This window comes from Sceloporus occidentalis, unplaced genomic scaffold, assembly GCF_023333645.1.
Source record: "Sceloporus occidentalis isolate IW3139 unplaced genomic scaffold, rSceOcc1.0.p SCAF_21, whole genome shotgun sequence".
NCBI classification, from domain to species: domain Eukaryota; kingdom Metazoa; phylum Chordata; class Lepidosauria; order Squamata; family Phrynosomatidae; genus Sceloporus; species Sceloporus occidentalis.
Window position 1 is genome coordinate 4836985 of NW_028317001.1, and position 23733 is coordinate 4860717.

The following is a 23733-nucleotide window of genomic DNA, read 5'->3' on the forward strand; positions in this document are numbered from 1 at the left end:
AGACTTCCAAAAAGTAAATAATGAAGGGACTTGTAGGTGAAAGAAGGAGGAGGAATGTGGTTGGTGAAACCTCTTGGAGATAATTTAAAGCCGTCATAACACAAAGTTTGGGAACATTACTTCTTGGACCGCAACCGCCTGGTACCTCCCAGCCAGAAGAGTTGCAGCCCCAAAACTTAGTTTTCCAACTTTGCTATCAACTAAAGAAATAAGAGTTAAAGTACAGTACTTACATCGACCCATGGATAAGTCAACTCTGGCTTTTGGGGTCAATGTTTTGACTAACACATCCAGACTTATACATGTATATACAGTAAGTCTGCTTCATCATCTTGGCTTAAAGACGGCACATATAAATCCTCTATTGATAAATTTCATTCCTGGCTATATTTCTATCCCATAGTTGAAGCACATAAGGCTCTCCGCTTCCAAACCTTAGTCCTTGCGACAATGACAACAACCCTGGAAGGTCGGTCAAGATAGCAGGGTTGGCAAAACAGAGGGATTGCCACCCCAAATAAATATTCTTCCCCCCCTAAATTAAAAGTTATGTCATTGCTAGAATATTCCTGGAGGCTTTTCGCACCGCTTTCGAGCCCTACATCCAAAGCCGCGAGGATTAGAAGCCATGTTTTACAACTGAAAATTGGATGCTCAGAGCCCAGGCCAATTGTGTGGCTTACTCCAAAACTGTGAAGCAAGCAAGATCCAGATGACGTTGCTGTCCATGAATGACAAGGAAACCCAAAAACGTTATTGCTGGTTGCTTCCAAACACTGGAGTCTTTTCCTCTTGGCGGGGAGAAGCAACACAACATCTGCTCAGTGCCCCAGGCTAATATATATACATGATATATTTTGGGATTTTAAATTGCTTTCCATCATATTTCAAACGCCTCGCTTCGCTGTTTGGACACTCCGCCGTTACAGAGAGGAGATGTCCATTTGCGGAGGCAATAAAACGACTTATAAATGTTTAAAGTTTCCGCACCACCTCGCGGTTACGACCGGGAGACCAAAAATGCCAAGACGGTACACAGCGGGCAAAAAAAAAGTTGCGACGGTTGCTTTTTATCCATAACAAGCCTCCAAAAGACCAAACGCTAGTCAAGGTAACAACAGTGGCTAACGTTTTGCGATGCAAGATGGCAAATTAAAAACCTGGCAAAACTATGTTGCTTTAAAGTGGGGGACAAGGGCCCATTTATCCCTCTGACCACTATACAACACTGTTGTAATGCTATAGTTCACTTTAACATGTCATTTCAACACCCTATGAAATTCTTGGGCTTAGTGAGGCCAAAATGCTCTTAGGCTGAGAGCCTCCCTAAACTGCAAATCCCAGGAATCCATACAATATTGCCATGGTGGTTAATGTGGACTATAACCGTGTACTCCAAGTCTCCAAGAAGTGGCACAACCAACACCGAACTCCAAGCCATCATAACCTGAACATCCCAAGCAAAGAGGATAAAGATGAGCCTCCCCCTTTATCCTAAAGACTAAGAAAGGTTTACTCATGGCAGGAATCTGCAAAGTCCCGAGACTTTGTTGGACTTCAGCTTCCAGAAGCCCCAGCTAGGATGGCCAATGGTCAGGGGTTTATGGGAATTGTGGTATAACAATGTGGCGATGGTGTTTCACCATGTAATGGTGTCCTCTTCTGCGTGGTGGACAACCTGTGGCCCTCCAGATGTTGCTTGATGATGCCTTTGGTCGAGGGCCATGTTGGGTAGACCATGCTGAGATACATCAGATGAGCCAGAAGTTGGCCATTCCTGTTCAGCTCCTTTATGGCGTGGAGCCTGGGTGTCTTCAACATCTTAACCATCTTCATCAACTGCATGTACAAGCAAACCTCAAGCCCATCTCAGTCTTGGTTTGCCTCCTTCCTGACCTCTTCCCTTTCCCCGAACCAAGACCTCTGCTCAAGAGGACCAAATTGAGTCTGAGGAAGCCCATGACTATGTCATACCTTCCTTCCGCCCCATGCTGCAAGTTTATCTGTATTTGGTGGCAGGTATAACTCTTGTAGGAAGAATATAGGAAGCTTGACTTACACACAGTTGGACCACTGGTCCATCATGTTAGCAGATACTACCCTGTCAAGCCATGTGGTGTCGTGGTTTGAACTATGACTCTAGAGACCAGGGTTTCAATCCCTGCTCATCATCAGCATCCCCATATCCTAAAGAGAGGGAAAACTCACAGGGTTCAAGGTAAAAAACTAAGAGGTAGCCACCATGTACACTTCACTTTGGGTATCTGCTGGGGTTTGGTTTCAGAACCCACCATGGATACCAAAATCCATGGATGCAAGTCCTATTAAATACAATGGCCTAGTAAAATGGTTTCCCTTATAAAAGATGGCAAAAATCAAGGTTTGTTTATTGGAATTTATATTTGTTTGGAATATAGTGGTCCCTCCACATTTGCTGGGGTTAGGGGTGAAGGACTCCCATAAATATGGACAACCCACAAATAAAAAAACAGTATTCCTTTTACATAAGAAAACACCTCTCTAGGCATCTCCAGCTCCTCAAGTGCAACTCTACGGTCAACATCTGCCAGAGGTTGATCAGAGAATCATGCCGGAGGACCTACAAATGCCTAGAGAGGTGTTTTCTCTAGGAACGTCTAGGTTCTCCAGCACAACTCTATGGTGAACTTCTGGCAGAACTGCGATGGAGGACCTAGAGATTCCTAGAGAGGACAGACGCATCAAAGTCGCAAATAAATCCGCAATAGTCAAAGCCGCAAATAGAGAGGGACAACTACATTTTCGATCCACTGATGGTTGAACCTGTGGATTAAAAAAAATTGTAGATATGGAGAGCCTAATGTGTTCTTGAATCTGTGGCCTGAGGCGGCTGCTTCACTCTAGCTAATACCAGGGCGGGCCCTTCCTCCTCAAGCCAACTTTCCTTGGATGTTGCCTCCTGAGGTCAGGCCTGGGCTTTGAGGGTAGGCTACTTAGGGTTTTCAAAGTGGTCACCCATGGCCTCCGATTCTGCAGAGGTGAGCCCAAAATGGAAGCAGCCATAAAGGCATCCCTTTTAGGAAGTCACCCCTCGCCATGAAGCGCATGGGGAAGGTCACCGTGTCTTTGATGAAGCGCAAAGAGGCCTACTAATATCTCATTAGCCCGTTTTCATTGCATCCGACTTGTCGCTGAAGGGGATTGTGCACACGGCCAGAGTGTTTTACAACATCCCAAGTCCTTTTATAGAGGAATTGTTCGCAGGCCCATTAAAACCAGTAGCTCAAACAAGTTGCCTCGAGTCACACTGCAAAGAAAGAAAGAAAGAAAAAAGAAAGAAAGAAAGAAAGAAAGAAAGAAAGTCCACCGCAACTCTCTGCTCAAATACCACCAGGACTGAACTCTTCACTGTTGCTTCGTCTCAGCCAGAAAAGTCCAAATGCGGCTCTCCGCGAGGCATAAGGAATCAATCAAGCAGCATCCTGGGAAGGTGATGAACTCCACAATTGTGCATCAGAAACTAATGGGAACCAGGATGGGTTGCTTTCAGAGAAAGCAAAAGGTGAGCGTCGCTGGGAATCCGCAGCCCAAACAAAATGGAGGCTGGGACAGGTAATCAATTCAATTTGAACAGGTGACCGCCGCTGCCGCTGTGCCCTGTCCTGAAGCATTAAACCATCTTTCTCCGATGACGTCTGGAAGGCCAGCCAGAAAAGAGAAAGAGCCAACATTTAAAGATTTTGTGGCGGCACAACAGCCCATCCTCCTTCTCTCCCTCCCTGCCCTTTTCAGATGCCAGTCTGGAGATTAGATAGCTCCCTTTCCTCTCCATTCATCACCATGAAGGAGAGAAGACAGCTTGGAAGCTGGAACCAACCTTCCACTGGGATTTCTGTACAGTATCATTCAGACAAGATTTTACAACCGCTCATACTAGGGACCCCCCTCCCTCCCCAAATCCATAGGGTGACGGTTAGCTTTTTCTAACGTAAATCCATTCCATTTCCGAAAAGCCATTTCCAAATGGCTTTCACAGAGACTTTGGTTCCCCTTTCCGCACATCTGGCGCCGAGCATCCATTTGCGATGCTCCGTCGATGCATCGTTCGTCCAGTGCGGATGTGCAGACATCCCTGTGCTGGGTCACAAGACACATGCAAGAAAGAGGCAAGCTGCCAGAGGTTGAATCCCGGGTTTCTAGAGTGAAATGTATACAGGCCTTGACCATACAGAAAGGGCATTCCTCTAGCTAGCTTCAGTGGGATGGTGAATCTTGTTTTTCGCCATCTTAAAAGCTCCAAGCTTTAGTCCAGGAGTGGATTGTATGGGGCACAGAGGTCTATGCCCCCCTGAAGGTAATTTCAACTGCAATTTCAGACCTGAACTCTTCCTAGAAGCTGAGATGTCTAAGTTCAGACTGTCGTACTTTGGATATATCATGAGAAGGCTTGACTTATTAGAAAAGCATTTGGAGATGTAGCCAAATACACAAAGGGCGCAGGGACGTAGCCAAGGGGGGGGGGGTTCTTGGGGTCCAGACCCCCCCTTCTATTAGATAAAATGAATGGCGTGTGCTGCCGCGCCACCGTACCCAAGCCCCATTATAATGGTGGCACTTAGTCTGGACCCCCCCTTCCCAAAATCCTGGCTACGTCCCTGAAGGACACCATCTTGCATCCCTTCAGCCTAGCGTAAATATCCACATGCAGATATCTGCTATGCAAGGCTATGCAGCCACACATGTCCCGAGTGCCATTGTGCAATGCACAATACATTATGTGTCATTACAACACACAATATAGAACGAACAACTGCAACATGTTATGGGCAATACATGATCGCAATGCCAATGTAGGACGGACTGCCACATTGCACAATATACAATGGACAACTGCAACCTGCAATGGCAATGCAAATATATGATGTACAAGATACTGTACAATGAACTGCAACCTGAAAGGCAATTGCAACACACAATATGTGCTGTGCCACCACAAAATACAGGATATGATGAACGACCATAATGCACGATTCATGACAAACAACTGCAACATGCAATACGCAATGCAAAACCTCAGTGCAAATAGTTGATGTGCACCCACAATGCACAAGATACGATGTGCAACCACAGCGTGCAATGCATGATGTGCTAGGGCAATGCACAATATAGGATGCACAATATGCGCTGAACAACCCCAACATGCAATGCGTTGTCAAATCCACCCCTGCAGCAACAAGTATGTGTCTCACCATCAGCCTTCCCATATATGGCGGCCTCTGGATGTTTTGTATGACAACTTCCATCCTGCTTGAAGCTGATGGGAAATGTAGTCCAAAACATCTGGAGGTCCCCAGATTGGAGAAAGATGGTGCACACATTTTAAAATGCTTCCGAGATGTATATTATTTCCCCCACTCCACTCCTCTTTTTAACTAGATAATTGTGGTCAGTGGTTACCTATAAAGAGGGGACCCTTTTGAAAATGGTTGCAATGGAAAAACTCAAAAACCTGTCTCATGAAATTCAAGCCGAATTCCACATCGGCAACCAGATCTCTATAAATTACCCTCTGATGCTCGCGAGGATTATCGTAAAAGGGGTTCTGTTCTTCGGAGACTCCTTCTTGCCCCCAGAAGTCTTCCTACTTATTGGTAATCTGAGGCTCCTAAAAGGATCAGCTCTGTAAGCAGAACAAAATGGAACCCATAAACAGCCAAATCGGTCGAGGCATCGTTCCCTTTAATCTTTGAAGAGCAAAGGAATGGGATGGGGAATGGTGGGAGATCATTTCTGGTGCATTTTTGGGGGGTCTCTGGGGATCTCTGCCTAGTACGAACAACAGGTTGGAAATACAGGAGGATTCCCAAGCTGTACCATGGATGGGGAGAGGCAGGTTGCTTCAGAAAAGGTTGGGTGAAACAGGGGTGAGATGTGGGACGGTGGCAGCCCCAGTCCCCATATTGTTAAATCTCCACTAGGTTTATTCCTTGGCTGAGAAGCATTACTTCTCAGTCTTGGTTTCAAGTTTCCATACATGGAACAGGAGAAGTATCTCCATCCTTTGACCCTGGCGGCAAAGAAACACTCATGACTTCCTTCATCCTTCAGATGTTCCTGACTCCTTCTCTTCAACACATCTGGACCAAGGTGGACCTTCACTTGTACATCTGAGAAAGTAGACTGAAGTCTAGGAAAGCTCATGCTGCCAACTTCTTCCTTTTAGAGAGTCTCAAAGGCGCTACAAGATCTCTCTGCATACTGGTCCTACTGACCAACATGGCTATATCTTTGAATCCTATCTCATTTGTACAAACACACACATGCTTTTTAAAAATGCAAGCCTGTCAACGTTAGCAGTTGGGTTGGTGCCTTGAGACCGAGCAAATCTGTTCCCTGACCCGCACAACAACAACAACTGCGACAACATCCGCGGAGGAATGCTCACACCCCGACAAATGTGATTTAGGATCCTCACCTGCCTTCCTCATCCTCCTCTTTTCATGAAGTCAATTTCCTGAAGGCTTGTGGCGGCTGCATGGGAACAATCCTTCCTCAGTGCCCCTCTTTAACTTGTTGATCCTTTAATTTCCTCCACCCAGGTCCTGCAGGCAAGCCATTTTTTAACGCCGCTCCTTTGTGCTAATCGCTTGTGGCAGACGGAGTGGAAAAAAGAAAATCAGTCGGGCACATTGCTACCCATTTGGCCATACGGGGGATTAATAGGAGCAAACATCTCTCCGCGTTTTAAGAGCCAGGACATAGGGTCGCTTTGGCTCTTGTTTTGTTTAATAATCTAAATGAATGCCCAAATGAATGAGATGCGATGCAAAATAACACTCTGCCGTCAGGATCGGTGGTACTGGGCTACTACTGGAATGGCTCAGGTAACCACAGGTGGAAGACGCTGTATAAGGGCTGACCCCCAGGCATCTCCCTCCCTTGGGTGGGCAAAGCAGTGGGCATTACATAGTCCATCCCTCACCCGCTAAAATAGGATGCCTGCTTCAAAATGCTAGTGTCAAAGGCTGCTGACACACTGCAGAATGAACATAGTTTGACACCACTTTTAACTGGTATGGCTCCATCCTAGAGAGCCCTGGGATATGTAGTCTGTTGCGGCACCAGGGTTCTCTGATATGAAAGGCTAAATACACTCATCTTTCCAAGTTTGTGGCTTTGACTTTTGCAGCTTTGATTGATCACGGGTTTTATTAATATGTTCCCTCTATTTAGGTCCTCCAACGCAACTTTGTGGTTAACTTGAACCAAAAGTCGCACTGAAGGAGCTAGAGATCCCTAGAGAGAACACTCCACTGGGCCTTTGTAGCTCCTCCAGCGCAACTCTATGGTCAACTTGAACCAAAAGTCGCACTGAAGGAGCTAGTGATTCCTAGAGAGAACACTCCACTGGGCCTTTGTAGCTCCTCCAGCGCAATTCTATGGTCAACTTGAACCAAAAGTCGCACTGAAGGAGCTAGAGATCCCTAGAGAGAACACTCCACTGGGCCTTTGTAGCTCCTCCAGTGCAACTCTATGGTCAACTTGAACCAAAAGTCGCACTGAAGGAGCTAGTGATCCCTAGAGAGAACACTCCACTGGGCCTTTGTAGCTCCTCCAGCGCAACTCTATGGTCAACTTGAACCAAAAGTCGCACTGAAGGAGCTAGAGATCCCTAGGGAGAACACTCCACTGGGCCTTTGTAGCTCCTCCAGCGCAACTCTATGGTCAACTTGAACCAAAAGTCGCACTGAAGGAGCTAGTGATCCCTAGAGAGAACACTCCACTGGGCCTTTGTAGCTCCTCCAGCGCAACTCTATGGTCAACTTGAACCAAAAGTCGCACTGAAGGAGCTAGTGATCCCTAGAGAGAACACTCCACTGGGCCTTTGTAGCTCCTCCAGTGCAATTCTATGGTCAATGTCTGGCAGACGTGGAACACAGAGTTGCCCTGAAGGAGCTAGATATTTCTAGAGATGTTATCTCTCAGATAAAAACATTACATTCATGGAGCTCTTGTGCGCCTAACCCCTGCGAATGAGGAGGGACGAGTGTATCTCAAGTCTACAATTCTTTGATTCTACCTGGTCAGAAGGAGAAGTGAAGATAGGAGGCAGGAACTTCAACTATCTAAGCTATGTGGATGACACCATACTACTAGTGGAAAACAGAATTGGAACAATGACTAAGGAAGATCAAAAACAAAAGTGCAAAATCAAACCTACTGCTGAACGGAAAGAAACCACAGAGGATCGACATAAATTCAACCTAGATAATGAGGGTAATCGAAATAGTGAAAGGGTTCCCGTACTGCAGATCAAACATTGATAAGGACGGAGACTGCGGTCAAGAAATAAGATGACAACTAGGAATGGGAAGGGTAGCGATGAAAGAACTGGACAAGGTCCTAAAGCAAACTCTGGTCCTGCCGGCATTTTGGACGTCAGCTCCCAGAAGCCCCAGTCAGCTTGGCCAGTGGTCAGGAATACTGGGAGCTGAAGTCCAAAACACATGGCAGACCAAAGTTTGGGAACCACGGTCCTAAGTGTAAAGGTATACAACAGAGTATTGGGCTTCTTGAATAACTGCAGAGTTTGGCTAAGTGAAAACAAATACATATTAATGAGTTAGGAAGGTCATCTATACCATCTCAAACCACAGGTCCATCTAAAAATGATATTAAGATCTTTACCATTACAAATATGGAAGCATGAAACGACAAAGGCAGACCTTAACTCGGTTCCTTAGTATGTATGGAGTCCTACCTATTTCCCACCGTCATTTTAGGTCTGTAGTTGTTGTGTGCCTTTGAGTGGTTTCAGACTTACAGAAACTTTGAAGTGGACCTATCAAGGGTTTGTCTTCCCAAATTTATTCAGAGGGGCTTAGCCATTGCCTTCCTCTGCGGGTGAGAGAGGGTGATTTAGCCAAAGGCACCAATGGATTTGGGCATTTTAATGCTCTGGTAGCATGGAGTCCAAGTCCAACACTCAAGCTACTACACAAAGTCAAGGGCATTTTAAGGGCCTGGAGTCCAAGTCCGACACTCAAACTACTACACAAAGTCAAGGGCATCTTAATGGCCTGGAGCCCAAGTCCAACACTCAAACTACTACACAAAGTCAAGGGCATCTTTATGGCCTGGAGTCCAAATCCAACACTCAAACTACTACACAAAGTCAAGGGCATTTTAAGGGCCTGGAGTCCAAGTCCAACACTCAAGCTACTACACAAAGTCAAGGGCATCTTTATGGCCTGGAGTCCAAATCCAACACTCAAACTACTACACAAAGTCAAGGGCATTTTAAGGACCTGGAGTCCAAGTCCAACACTCAAACTACTACACAAAGTCAAGGGCATTTTAAGGGCCTGGAGTCCAAGTCCAACACTCAAACTACTACACAAAGTCAAGGGCATCTTAATGGCCTGGAGTCCAAGTCCAACACTCAAGCTACTACACAAAGTCAAGGGCATCTTAATGGCCTGGAGTCCAAGTCCAACACTCAAGCTACTACACAAAGTCAAGGGCATCTTAATGGCCTGGAGTCCAAGTCCAACACTCAAACTACTACACAATGCTGGGTCCTTTTAAAGGTTATCTTCATATTAATATCAGAAAGTTAACTTCTTTTAAAAGAGGGAAACTGAGAGAGGGAGAGGATGAGAAAGAGAAAGCAGCAGATGATCATCATCATTCGAGTCGGAGCCAACAGGCGGTAACAAATACACCCCAGAAAGTGGCATTTAGCAGCATTTACCCAACATCTAATCCAGAATGGTTATCCACATGGCAGAAACAGGATTAACAAAGCCAGTCCCAGCTGATTTATGGCCTGCTAATCCCTCCCTTAGACGGGTCTGATTTGGAGAGGCCCGATTCCACCAGGAAAATCTCTACATGGGGATCAGTGCCGCATCTGGGCATAAGATCCTAATTATTTGAAAGCCATTTGTTTTGATAGCATGCTTTTTGGGGGCGTTTTTTTCAAAAATGTGTTTGAGTCAAGGGCATTTTAAGGCCTTATTAAATGGCTCTTTTACAGCAGACTGTCTGTTCGGTCTTGCTGACCAGGTCTGCATCGCAGGGCTGCAATCCCCCCCCCCCCCAAAAAAAAAACTTTTGAGGGTAGCTGAAGAAATATTCCACAAATGGCTCTACTATAACCCTTTCCAAAATGTTACTTGGGGGGGGGGGGTTATAAAATGCACACACTCACACAGATACAGACAGAAGGTAGGAGAATATATGTATTACCTTTTCTGAAATCTATCTAGACCAAAATTCTGTTCCAGCACAAAGAAGTGTCTTTACGTCGACGACCCTATCCTTGGGTTTCCTTGGCTAGAATTATCTTAAGTAGGTTTGCCTTCCATAGCTGAGCAAAGACTGGTCTCCTGGATTCCTAACCCAACATTCAAACCAATATGCCACACCGGCTACCAATTTGTATACAGTACCTTTCATTGAAAGGATCATGACCCAAATAAAGACAGTATTCATCTTCAAAATAATAGTGACAACAAGACCAACAAGCGGCAGATGCAACAATTTCACCAAACACACAGAAAACAGTGTTCACTAAAAATTGTACAGGCGTCTTCAGCTACCGAGCCAGCATTACATCCTTAGCATTACATCTTTAACATTACACCTTTAGCAGAAAATATGGTATCAGAGGCAGAAATAACATGGAAAGAAAAGGGATAGGTTCTCTGACACCATTAAAAGAAAATGTTTTGTTTTGCTTTAAATGCAGGAGGGGAAGCGGTTTAACTTTCCACTTATCTCTGTGTTCTCCTATTCCTGCCTACTTAGTAAGAGATTCAGTCTGCAGGTGCTGTTTAACTTACCTGTTGTAGGCAGACACAGGTTGTAGTAGTAAGCTGCAAGAAGTTTCAAAGGACAACTCGCCCAATTGCCTGCTGACACATGAAATCTGCTGCTACACCTTTCTGGACATAAGGCTCTGGCTGAAACATCTCACTTCTGCTCTGCTGTGAAACAGCTTAGAGCAGTGGTTCCTAAACTTTGGTCCTCCAGATGTTTTGGACTTCAACTCCCAGAATTCCTGACTGCTGGCCAAGCTGGCTGGGGATTCTGAGAGTTGAAATCCAAAACACCTGGAGGACTGACGTTTGGGAATCACTGGCTTAGATCATAAGGACTTTTTTCTTACTGCCTAGTCAAGGTCCCTGGCTCTTGCAATTCAAACCTGCCCACTGGAGCCACACAACAAACACAATCATCCCTCCATATTTGATATTTGTGGATTTGATTATCCATGGATTTGATTAATAGGTTCTCTCTAGGAATGTCTAGGTCCTCCAGTGCAACTCTATGGTCAACTCTAACTAAAAGTTGCACTGAAAGACCTAGAGCAGTGGTTCCCAATCTTGGCCTTCCAGGAGTTTTGGACCTCAACTCCCAGAATTCCTGATTGTTGGCCAAGCTGAGTGTGGCTTCTGGGAGCTGAAGTTCAAAATACATGGAGGACCAATGTTTGAGAACCACTGTCCTAGAGATTCCTAGAGAGAATACTCTACTAGGCCTTTGTAGCTATTCCAGCGCAGTTCTATGGTCAGTGTCTGTCGGACATTGACCACAGAGTTGCACCAGAGGACCTAGAGATTCCTAGAGAGAAGACTCTACTAGGCCTTTGTAGCTCCTCCAGTGCAGTTCTATGGTCAGTGTCTGTCGGACGTTGACCACAGAGTTGCACCAGAGGACCTAGAGATTCCTAGAGAGAAGACTCTACTAGGCCTTTGTAGCTCCTCCAGTGCAGTTCTATGGTCAGTGTCTGTCGGACGTTGACCACAGAGTTGCACCAGAGGACCTAGAGATTCCTAGAGAGAAGACTCTACTAGGCCTTTGTAGCTCCTCCAGTGCAGTTCTATGGTCAGTGTCTGTCGGACGTTGACCACAGAGTTGCACCAGAGGACCTAGAGATTCCTAGAGAGAAGACTCTACTAGGCCTTTGTAGCTCCTCCAGTGCAGTTCTATGGTCAGTGTCTGTCGGACGTTGAACACAGAGTTGCCCTGGAGGACCTAGAGATTCCTAGAGAGAAGACTCTACTAGGCCTTTGTAGCTCCTCCAGTGCAGTTCTATGGTCAGTGTCTGTCGGACATTGACCACAGAGTTGCACCAGAGGACCTAGAGATTCCTAGAGAGAAGACTCTACTAGGCCTTTGTAGCTCCTCCAGTGCAGTTCTATGGTCAGTGTCTGTCGGACGTTGACCACAGAGTTGCACCAGAGGACCTAGAGATTCCTAGAGAGAAGACTCTACTAGGCCTTTGTAGCTCCTCCAGTGCAGTTCTATGGTCAGTGTCTGTCGGACGTTGACCACAGAGTTGCACCAGAGGACCTAGAGATTCCTAGAGAGAAGACTCTACTAGGCCTTTGTAGCTCCTCCAGTGCAGTTCTATGGTCAGTGTCTGTCGGACGTTGACCACAGAGTTGCACCAGAGGACCTAGAGATTCCTAGAGAGAAGACTCTACTAGGCCTTTGTAGCTCCTCCAGTGCAGTTCTATGGTCAGTGTCTGTCGGACGTTGAACACAGAGTTGCCCTGGAGGACCTAGAGATTCCTAGAGAGAAGACTCTACTAGGCCTTTGTAGCTCCTCCAGTGCAGTTCTATGGTCAGTGTCTGTCGGACGTTGACCACAGAGTTGCACCAGAGGACCCAGAGATTCCTAGAGAGGTGCCCTCTCAGTAAAGACATAGTGTTTTTGTTATCTGCGGTTTTGCCATATTCATGGGGGTTTTGTGCCCCTAACCCTAGCAAATATGGAAGAACAAGCGTATGTGCCTCTTCTGTGTCAATGAAACTACTGTATCTTAACTCTTATTTAAAAGAAGGAACCATCTCCTGGTGAAAAGTAAGAGTATAACATGTGAAGCACTGACCGCCTCTACGCTCTCATCCATCCTGCCTTAAGAGTAAGCATAAAGAGCTCTGTCTGCTGGAAATTTGTAACTTAATTGACATTGTTTTGCTTTGCTTCATCCTTTAGATCCCTTGCTATGTGTCCCTGAATTTTACCCTCGACTTATCCGTGGCTCATAGCTAAATTCATAACTTTGGTCCCAAAATTTGCCCTCGACTTATACATGTGGTTGACTTATAGTTGAGTATATATGGTACTCTCTAAATTGTAGACATTTGGGGGGGAAACCACACCAAGCCCAACTGGCTCAAAGAAGTAATGTAATGTCAAAAATTGATTTGCAAAGTCTAAAGCTGAAATGTAAAAACCTTGCACCTGCGACAGATAAATGTCCCATGAGTGGCGGTGAATATATGTAGTAGGTTGGTCTTCTAAAAACTAGTCACAGTCATTGTAGCTGAAGTCTCTCCAAAAGTTAATAGAAATTTTTTTACCTGGAATTCCAGGAAAGAAGGAAAGTGTGACATCGGTCCAAGAAATTCTTCGAGACGCAGTTCAATTCCAGCAAACGTTCAACGTTCGGTACTTGACAGATGTACAGAAATTGACTGGGGGAGCCAAACCTATGACTGGGAAGAAAGAGGAGATAACATTAAAATCATTTCATTTTACCGATAACCATCTTTATATTACGTCTGTAAAAAAAGTCTGGCAATAACGTATCCGTGGAATATCCGTCGAAACAGAAGTCACACCGGCTTCATCGTCCCAATAAATATGAGAAGGAGTAGCAGTATTTATTTATTTGAGATTTGTATCTCAAGGCATATAAAACCGTGGCCAACAACACTCAATGCAATCAATGCAGTGGCAATAAATAATGCCACAAATAAAGACAGCCTAATAAAAAATCATCAATAAAACTAGCCAAACAATGTGGGAACGCCAAAACCAACAGCAACTACAGTCATAAAACAGCCAAGTCAGCTTCATGATGTCCCGGAAAAATCAGAGATTCCATGAAAGCTTGCTGTCCAAACCATCAAGAGAAGAAGCAATGCTTAATTTTGGGAACTGCCTTAAGAGTTTGCAGTCAAGGGCCTTCGAGGTGACTCCAATTTATTTGTGACGCTATCCGAAGATTTTCTTGGCATGATTTGTTCAGAGAGGGCTTGCCGTTGCCTTCCTCTGAGGCTGAGACAGCGTGACTTGTCCAAAGTCACCAAGTGCATTTCGTGGCCCAGATGGGAACCGAAACCTGGGCCTGTTACAGACAGGCCAAAATAAAGCTGCTTCGAGTCACTTTGGAGGAATGGTATTTCAATGATGCATGTGTCCCAAGAGTCCAAAAGCCGCACCAAAGCTGCACTCCAATCCTTAGAACTGGAGTGTGCCTTTGGTGCGGCTTTTGGACTCATAGGACGCATGCATCATTGAAATAGCATACCTGCAAAGTGACTCAAAGCAGCTTTATTTGGGCCTGTCTGTAACAGGCCCTGGTCTCCAGAGTCATAGTCCAACGCTCAAACTACTGTTAGTTTGGGATCAAGACATTGCTGAAATATGTTCTTTTAATGTGTGCAGTGTAGGGACCTTTCCATGTTATTTCTGCCTCTGGTACCATATTTGCTGGACTTTGTCCCCCAAAACAAGTTGAGTACTTTGGATGGCTCCTTCACAGTTCAAACTAGAACCCAAAGCGGATTCACCACCCCACTGACATGGATGCAACCAGTTGCCCTGGGTACATAACTACTAGTTGGACTTACTTTGAAGAACACTCATGAGTATGGTGGTGCGTTCCAAATAAAATAATGTTCACACTGCCATATAACCAGGGTACCATTTTCACACTCCCATAGAATGCCACTTACAGGTATATGAACTATCAAAAAGAAGTGGGGAGAAGGGGAGCAAGAGAGAGATTGAAAAGAAAAGCAACAAGTGGACTCAAGAGGCAGAGATTTTTGCCAACGCCTGGATGTTTTGCGTTAATGTGGTCCCAGCGCACACACATCCAGAGCTAAGAAGTCAGCATGCCAAAAAATCAGGCGAGCGAGGTGTGTTTTTATGGCAGGATCGTAAACCCACAAAATTAGTGGTTGGGAATGGAAATTCTGACACGCTCTCGATATTAATAGCAGGAATAAGCAAATGGCTCTTTTGGAAAAGGACGAAACAGCCTCCTGGGTCAACGCTGTTGCAGAGTCTGACTCTTGTAACTTGGGAGGCTAAAGTCTGCAGATCGGGAAAATGGGGTAGGAGTAGAGGTTGCACCCCTTGCTGGGAGCATGGGTGCAAGACACAGGAGAAACGGAGATCAATACAAAGGACGACACATTGGACCAGTGAGTTATGGATTGAAAATGTCCCCTTGGGCCATGGTATCTGAGGAAGTAGACTTAAGTCTAGGAAAGCTCATGCTGCCAACTTCTTTCTTTCAGGGAGTCTCAAAGGTGCTACAAGATCTCTCTACACACTATTTATGTTTCAGATTAACATTAGGTCCTAGAATTCTGGGAGTAGTAGTCCAAAGTGTAACTGTGATCAGTTTTGTTGAGTAGCCGAGGAAGGAAAGCAGGTGAAGGAATAGATAAGGTGGTGCGGCAAGGCCTCATCTCCAACTCCGTTGGCACACTTGAATGCAACTGAGAAAACTCTGGGTTAGCAACTCACAGCTTTAAAGCGCTTTCATGAAGACAGGTCTCTGTGTTTAGAAAAGCCCTGAGCTGTTGTTGTAGTTGTGTTTTAAAGGGAGAGGATGCAGAGCTGAGGCAAAGGTGTTATTCCAACCTCACCGTTGTAGGAAAGGTGCCTTCAAGGCAAGATTCCTTTCCTCGCCCCAGCGTTGAGTAATTCCCAGGCTTTGCGCACAGCTGAGCATCGGTGCGATGCATCTGCTTGGTAGGAAGAGCCAAGTTCCTAGAATCAGCCAGACACGGACAAGTGTGTGTACCTTCGGCCCTGTCTAGACGAAGAAATGACGGCTTCCATCCTGCAGTGGTCAGTTTCTGAAAGGGATGTGGCCGGCTGTGATCCCAGGGCCATGTGCAGCGGTGGTGGAGAGGGTTCAGATTTCAACCCCTTTTGGGGGAAGTTCCAAACATTTTGTCAAAAGCATTACTCTTCTGAACTTGCGGTAACCCTACTGGGCACGCCGTGCCAAGCAGGCAAGCCTTCCAAAAAATGACCGTTTTATTCAGGGCCAGCTGTGGCTGGAAAGGAGAAACCCTAATTCATTCAATGTGAAAAGGGTCACAGGGAAACCATGGCACGAACTGGGGGACAAGGGAGGAATGTGGTTTGAAGTTGAACACGAAACATACTTCATTTGGCACTTTTGGACTCAAGCAATTAGACGCAGTTTCCCTTTGCAGCCATCTGATTTTATTTTTTTTAAGCATGCACATTTGTGCAAAAGTTTAAAAGTGTGCAAAACTGTACATATAAGGGAAAAGTATAGACTCCAGGGTCAGATCACTTCTGGTCCGTCCTCTCATGTTGAGACGACAACTATAATCCAGGCAAACCAGCCAATGGTCAGAGATAATGAAAGATGGAAGCTGCCCATCCTGGAGTATATGAATGCTAGGAAAAAATGAGCATGAACTTGTTATCTGCAGTGAACCTTGCTATGAAGACGCATCACCACCGTTCATAGATCCAGGTCACCATAGCCCTTCTCTTCACGGTTGTAGGGACACAAAAAGCTGCTTCATACCGGGGCAAATTATTATTCCATTTTGGAGGAGAGGCAACCCCTTGAGACAAGATTGCCAGAAGGTACCTTGCCCCATGTCAGACTACAATTAAATTCCTCTTGCATAAAATATCCAGCCTGCCACCGAGAAGGAGTCTGATCAAGCCCCACATGGTCATTTTTAATGCACCCTGATCTATATAGAGGTCCACATTTCATCGAGTCAGCACCCATGTGCAATCTGAACACAAAACGTTTGTCTTCCATATCTTCAGTAAGAGGCAATTGCAATTCCTGTGCTAAGCCTAAATCTCAGACTCATGCCAGGATGTGCCAGGTTCAAGTCCTATACAACTTGATGGGAAGCAACTAGAGCCAGCTCTGGCATTAGCAGGGTAGAATCATAGAATCATAGAGTTTGAAGAGACCGCAAGGGCCATCCAGTCCATGCAGGAAATCCATATCAAAGCATCACCGACAGATGGCCATCCAGCCTCTGCCTAAAGACTTCCAAAGAAGGGTAAGCCAACTATCTAGGTGCAGAAGATCTGGGATAACATGGAAGGGCAGCAGATAGCCATCTGTGACGTTATGGTTATATTTTAGTGTCAGGGAAGGTGAGAGGTGTTTGTGGGGGTGTTAAAATAACTGGGCTAGCTTTAGGTACAACAGACCCTAGTGTAAGTAGTGGGTGCTATTTTAGCTCAGGTTGTCCTGCAGAGATTATATATATATATATATATATATATATATATATATATATATATATCTTTTGCACACGTGTGTGTATGATGACTGGTAATAAGCCAATAGCCAACACATCTCCCATGTTTGTCATGGATTCCAGAAGGATGCATCGCTCATTCATTCATTCATACATACTACTTTTGCAGTCCAAAAACCCTGACTTTCCCCCAGCTCTGGTCGTGATGAACTCTTGACACAACTCTGTAACACAACTGTCCTAAACAGGCAGGATCCAAACAGCCATTGCTGCAGTATTTTCTGCAATAACTAGAATCCCGTCAGGGATAAATACATACGAAACAACAGCAGTGCCAGAATGAAGAAGCCAGCATCAAGGCCTAAGAGAGAGACGCAGTGCCAGGGACCATGGGCATCTTTCAGGAGTGCTGTGGTTGTGTATTCCTGAATGGTAAGAGTATTGCACCATTGCGGTCCCTTCCAACTCTATGTATCATTTGGCACAAAGATAGCTTACCGTCAAAGGCAAAAGACGCTCACTTAAAAGATAAGGGAAGAAAGATATCTCCCATCTGGGATCAATTTTTTATTAAGGGGGGAGAGGGGGGCAATTCTGACTTCTTGATAGCATTCGGCATTCCGCATTTCACACAATTTAACTACCGAAACCTCAGGAGATCCTGGGTCTTAGAAGCCACAGCCGGTGAGTTTCACAATGATGCGGCTAATGTGTCAGGACTTGTAAAATAGCTCTTAGTGGTAGACCTCCATTTAGAGTAAGACGGAAACTGGCTTTAAACGGTCATGGCTTTAATATCTAGTCCATTACACTGGGGCAAGGTCTTGTAAAGAGTCAATTATGGGATCCTTCTGATTTGACCCACATGCAAGGGAAATCCGCTTCTTTGCCTTTAAACCCCTCCAGTAAGTGTCCTGTTTAAATAATTAGTGACACTTCTTCTTTGATCAAATTGATTTGCTTTGTTATTCTTTTATGTTAATTTGGAACTTAATCCACGTAAAATCCAAGGCAGGCTTTAATCTGCACTTCAGAAACGATTCTTTTAAAGAAAAACAACCCAGCAACCCTCAAAATACCAAGAGATTTTCCAGGGAAGGCGCAAGCCTTTTCCACCAATCGTCTTCGGTAAAGGTATCTTTTGTAATCTCATATAAGTCCTATGAAACAGAAAGAATAGAAGGGGGAAATCTAATAAACTATAAAAGTGTAAGGGCATAAAAGGACGATAACCTAGAATGTCCCATAAGCAATTGTTAATATGTGAATTGATTTTTAAAGTGGGTTGCGAAGGCATCCAAATTATTGAAGAGTTTCGACACCTTGGGTCAGAATCAAGACTCTAGTCAAGACATTGGAAGAAGACAAAGCCTTGGAAGGGCAGCAATGAAGGGACTGGATAAGATCCTCATATGGGAACGTGTGTCGTTGAATAATAATCACAATAATAGTCAGAATAATCAGCGCCATAGGATTTCTAGTTTCTCTATAGGGATGTAAAAGCTGGACAGGGAAGAAAACGGACAGGTGTAAAAGTATGTAGCGAGATCTTGTGGCGTCTTTGAGACTAACTAAAGAAAGAAGTTGGCAGCATGAGCTTTCGTCGACTTACGTCTCCTTCCTCAGATGCATCTGGTGGAGTGGTAAGCCAGGGACAGACACCTAGGGCATATATGAGAATGTCAGTTGATAGAAACGAAGTGGCAAGTCCAGTTTTAACATGAAAAAGTCAATGCGTTTGAAATGTGTAGAGATCTAGAGAGCCAGCTTGGCGTAGTGGTTTGAGTGCCGGACTATGGCCTGTTACAGACGGCCAAAATAAAGCTGCTTCGGGTCTCTTTGGAGGTACGCTATTTAAATGATGCATGAGTCCTAAGAGTCTGGAGGTTGTGCCAAAGCCACACTCCATTCCTAAGCACTGGAGTGCAGCTTTGGTGCAGCTTCCAGATTCTTAGGATGCATGCATCATTTAAACAGCATACCTCCAAAGAGACCCAAAGCAGCTTTATTTTGGCCATCTGTAACAGGCCTATGACTCTGGAGACCAGGGTTCGATTCCCAGCTCAGCCATGAAACTCACTGGATGACCATGCGCAAGGCACACTCTCTCAGCCTCAGAGGAAAGCCAGTGCAAGCCCTCTCAGAAGAAATCTTGCCAAGAAAACCCCATGATTGGTTTGCCTCAAGTCGGAAACGACTTGAAGGCACACAACAACAGAGGTCTAGGGATAGTATGGACTGCCAAGAAGATAAATGAAAGGGTCCAAGAGCAAATCAAACCCGATATCTCAACTAAGAGCCAAAATGACTAAACCGAGGCTATCGTATTTTGGGCATATTGTGAGATGACAGGCCTGACTGGCAAAGATGATAATGCTTGGTAAAGTGGAACACTGCATTACAGAAGGACTGATGGACTACAGGAAGTATGGCTGCCTTGAGTTTGCAGTTGGATCTCCAAACATCTGGAACAGACTCTGCAGTCATTAGGCAGTAGAGAAGATGATCTGCAACGAAAGCATTTTGAATCCTGAATGCAAACGTCTACGTCTATAGGAAGGAGAAGGAGAATGGTGGCTCACTTTTAAGAATGGAACCATCCAAGGATTGCTCAGGACCAGGCACTTGTAGCTTCAGAGTGGGGTGAGGTTGCTTGTAAAAGGATGCTTCAGACGAAGAGTTAAGGTCTTTACGACCTCTGCTGTTTCAGATAAAGCACTGCAATGCTAACCCCCTTTCTCCATTGCATGCAACAGACACCAGATGAGTTCATTGTACTAAAATCCAAGAGTGCCAAAAACCACCGATGGTTCACAAATCAGGTCAGCAAAAGCCAAAGCAGAGTCGCAGCCTAAAAGGAATATGATCACCCCGAGTCAAATTGTGAGTCCAAGAGACTGACTTACCTAGAGATGGGTGAGAACTGTAATTTTCAATGCACCCAGACAGACTGGAAGACAGACCTAGAAATTACAAAATTTCTTCACTGGACTTTTCTTTGCTGTGGCTGTTTTGAACGGTTTATAAACTGGTTTTAATTTTAGGATGGTTCAGTTGCTTTTTAACTTTTGCACTCTGTGAATGTTTACCTACGTTTGGTTTCGCTGTTGGAAGCCACCTCGAGTCCCGAACAGTTTGGGACCAGAAGTGTTTCCGATTCTGAAAACATCTGCATACACTTGAGATATCTTGGAGACAGAACCCAAGTCTAAACACAACACCCATTTATGTTTCATATGTTTGAGATAGCTTAGAGATGAGACTCGCCTCTAAACACAAAATTCATTTATGCTTCATATACATCTAAATACACACAACCTGTGTTATACAATGTTTTAAAACAATGTTGTGCACGGAACAAAACTTGTACTGTATATACTGGACCATCATCAGAAAGCAACGGTGCCACTGTCTCAGACACCCATGTGGACGATATTGGAGCATTTGGCATTTTTGGATAAGGGTTTATCAATGTGCAATAACCTATTATTGTTGCTGTTGTTTTTACTATTATTATTACCATCATTCCTGGAGTGGACTCACACTGCATTGACATGGAAGGCTCCCCTCAACTGCCACTGCTTAGCGCTCAACTGTCTAAGGAAGACTTTCCAAACATGGTGCCCTATGGGCATGTTATACTATCACCTCCACAATTCCCCACGTTGGGGGATCCTAGAGTACATAGTGCAATTCAAATACAGTCTAGGGTTGCATGGTATGTCTTTATTTGTATGTTGCGCATACAGAGCACTTCAGCATCAAGAAAAAAGACATGAGTGCAAATTTTTATACTAGTTTGGATTGGACTGGGAGATTCTGCAAGGAGTGTGAGTCCCGTGTCTGGAAGGAGGACAAACCTGAGCAAAATTGTAATGTGCCACTCGACCGCTTGAGACCATGGACAGAAAACCCCAGCCGACCAGTTCCTTCATTACCTCAAAAGATTTTGGATGAAACTGCTTCCGGAGGAAGAGGAAGGAACGGACCGGTCCCTCGGAATGATGCCACTTAAGTATTAATGCTAATCTCTCTACTAAAATAGCCCCCTCTGCCCATCGCCATGTCGACTCTTAAGACCTCAATGGATGCTGACATATCTCTCTGCCTTTCCAACCCTTTGCGCCGGAGACTAAAGCATTATCGCCCTAATTTCACAGCCAGAATAAGCCAGGCTGAGAGAGATATTAAGGACTTAGTGAAGATGGCAGAATGTTGAGAGAGAAAGAGAGCGAGGGAGTGGGATAAAGAGAACAGCTTCTGGGAAATGCGAGCACGCTTACCGCATTATCAGCCGGGCGCATTAAACCTTTGGCTCTTTGCTAGGTTTTGCAGGTGCCCTCTGGGAGTTCCTCAGGCGGAGAGCGGAGAAGATGAGGGCACTGCCATCCCAATGGAAATTTCCTCCAGTCCCCAGATTTCTAGCACTGCTGTAACCTAAGACTTAAAAACATTTAGAAATACGGTTCAGCCATCCAACGAAAAGAAGCCAGCCAAGTTCCCACAACCGAAAACATTCCATGGATGTAAGATGCTTCAGTGATGCACTCTGCAATGCCAGAGATTTGGGGATGGAAGGAAAATTTTATTCAGAATTCTTACGGAGGGCAATACCTTTATTTTGCAATGAGCCGTTCGTGCCAGTTCTCTTTCGCAAAAGCAGCGCCAGTTGGGAGACATCTGTTTAATGGGCCCATGGAATCTGTCTTGGTTTATATAGGATCATCTATAGTTCCCAAAGCGTTGGGAGAACACTGAAAAAGTATGAGAGACAGGTTGAGAGGGTGGTCATTCCACAATTGCGGGCCGTGGAGGAAGCCTCCTTGCAACTCTGTGTGAGTCCCTCATGTGCTGCATTTCCCCCACTCCTGCTGTGACGTAAAATATTGTATACACTCATGTATAAGTCTAGAAATTTTAGTAAAAGAATTGATCCAAAGAAATGGAGCCGACTTACCCAGAGGTCAATGTAAGCATTATACTTAAACTCTTATTTAAAAAGCAACCATCTCCTGCTAAAGTCAAGAGTTTAATCTGTTCTGGAAGCACTGCACCCCTCTACTTTCTCATCTAGCCAGGATTTAAGGTGAGCACAGTTATGCCTACTGGGATTTTGTAAGTTCTTTGGCATCATTTTCCTTTGCTTCGTCCTTTACATCCTTTATTATGTGCCCCTAAATTTTACCCTCGACTTATGCATGCGCCAAATCAAAATCCATAATTTTGGCCCCAAAACCTGCCCTCGAGTTATACATGCGGTCAATTTATATGGTACTTCGTTTTATTGTTTCTGAAGCTACGAAAGTCTACAAAAGCTTAGTATCAAAGGTGCTACAAGAGAGAGTTATGTTCAACATGAGCAGCGACAGCGAGAAACTATCAAGAGCAAAGGCTTAATAGAATACATCACATTGGCCTGTTACAGACTGCCAAAATAAAGCTGCTTTGTGTCTCTTTGGAGGTATGCTGTTTAAAGGATCCGGAAGCTGCACCAAAGCTGCACACCAGTGCTTAGGAATGGAGTGTGGCTTTGGTGCGACCTCCGGACTCTTAGGACCCATGCGTCATTTAAATAGCATACCTCCAAAGAGACCCGAAGCAGCTTTATTTTGGCAGTCTGTAACAGGCCATTATATGTCACAACACAGGCTCAGTTGATGTCCTGCTGACCCCACTTCTTTTAGAAAGGTGCCCATTTGAAAAACCATCCTGAGCCATCCCGAATCTTCCCAAAGTTCTCCCTTGGTCACATCCGCCCGGGTGCGAGTTCAGCTCAGTGCGCTCACTTGCAATCGAGGGGATCTTGTCCTTGACCAGGGCTTGTGGAGTCCCCTTAGGAGGCCTTAGTCCTTGGCAAGCATCACCCTACTTCCCACGTAAGCTGCAGTAAGCCCCAGTGCAGGAGGGCCGCGTCGACATATCGGAGTGGAAAAGATGTTTGGATTAGCCAAGAAAACCCATCCCAAAGCTCCCACGATAAAACGCCCTAAATCCTAATTGCAAACTTTCATCTCGCAGTCTTAAAGGCCTCGTCCCCAGCTGATATGCCGATACCGATCAAGCATTTTAAGTTTGATAAAGGCAGCTTACCGGGGATCTCCCCGGCGTTGCTGGCTGACAGAGTGGCTCAATAGGATCCAGGCTCCGAAAGGTGATTATCTGCCTCGAGGAAGGAGGGAGATGAGACCCCCCCAAGGACAACCTTGTTTGTCAGTTTGCGCACTTAATCGGAACAAAGCCCCTAATGCCAAGAGCTTCTCGGCCTTATCCAAAATAAAACAAAAGCCGCTTTTAAATAAATTGTGCTACCGTTTGGCCGGCGAGGGTGGGAAGAGAGAGATTGAGGATCGGAATTACCTTTTGGCTGTTACTCTGAAAAGAAACAACCCCCCCGATGTAATTAGATCTGGGCCGCTGGGAATAGGAAGCTCAGGTTGATATGGGAGC

The 23733-nt window shown here is 45.2% G+C and overlaps 1 protein-coding gene across 1 annotated transcript in view; it reads right to left on the reverse strand.

Moving 5' to 3' along the window:
• LOC149301467 (Fanconi anemia group J protein homolog) overlaps positions 1–23733 on the reverse strand; it is a 173638-nt gene that overhangs the window by 18746 nt on the left and 131159 nt on the right. The window contains exon 22 of the mRNA XM_089484364.1: positions 13357–13491. The gene's annotated coding sequence lies outside the window, so the exon portion shown is untranslated. The remainder of the gene's footprint in view (positions 1–13356; positions 13492–23733) is intronic.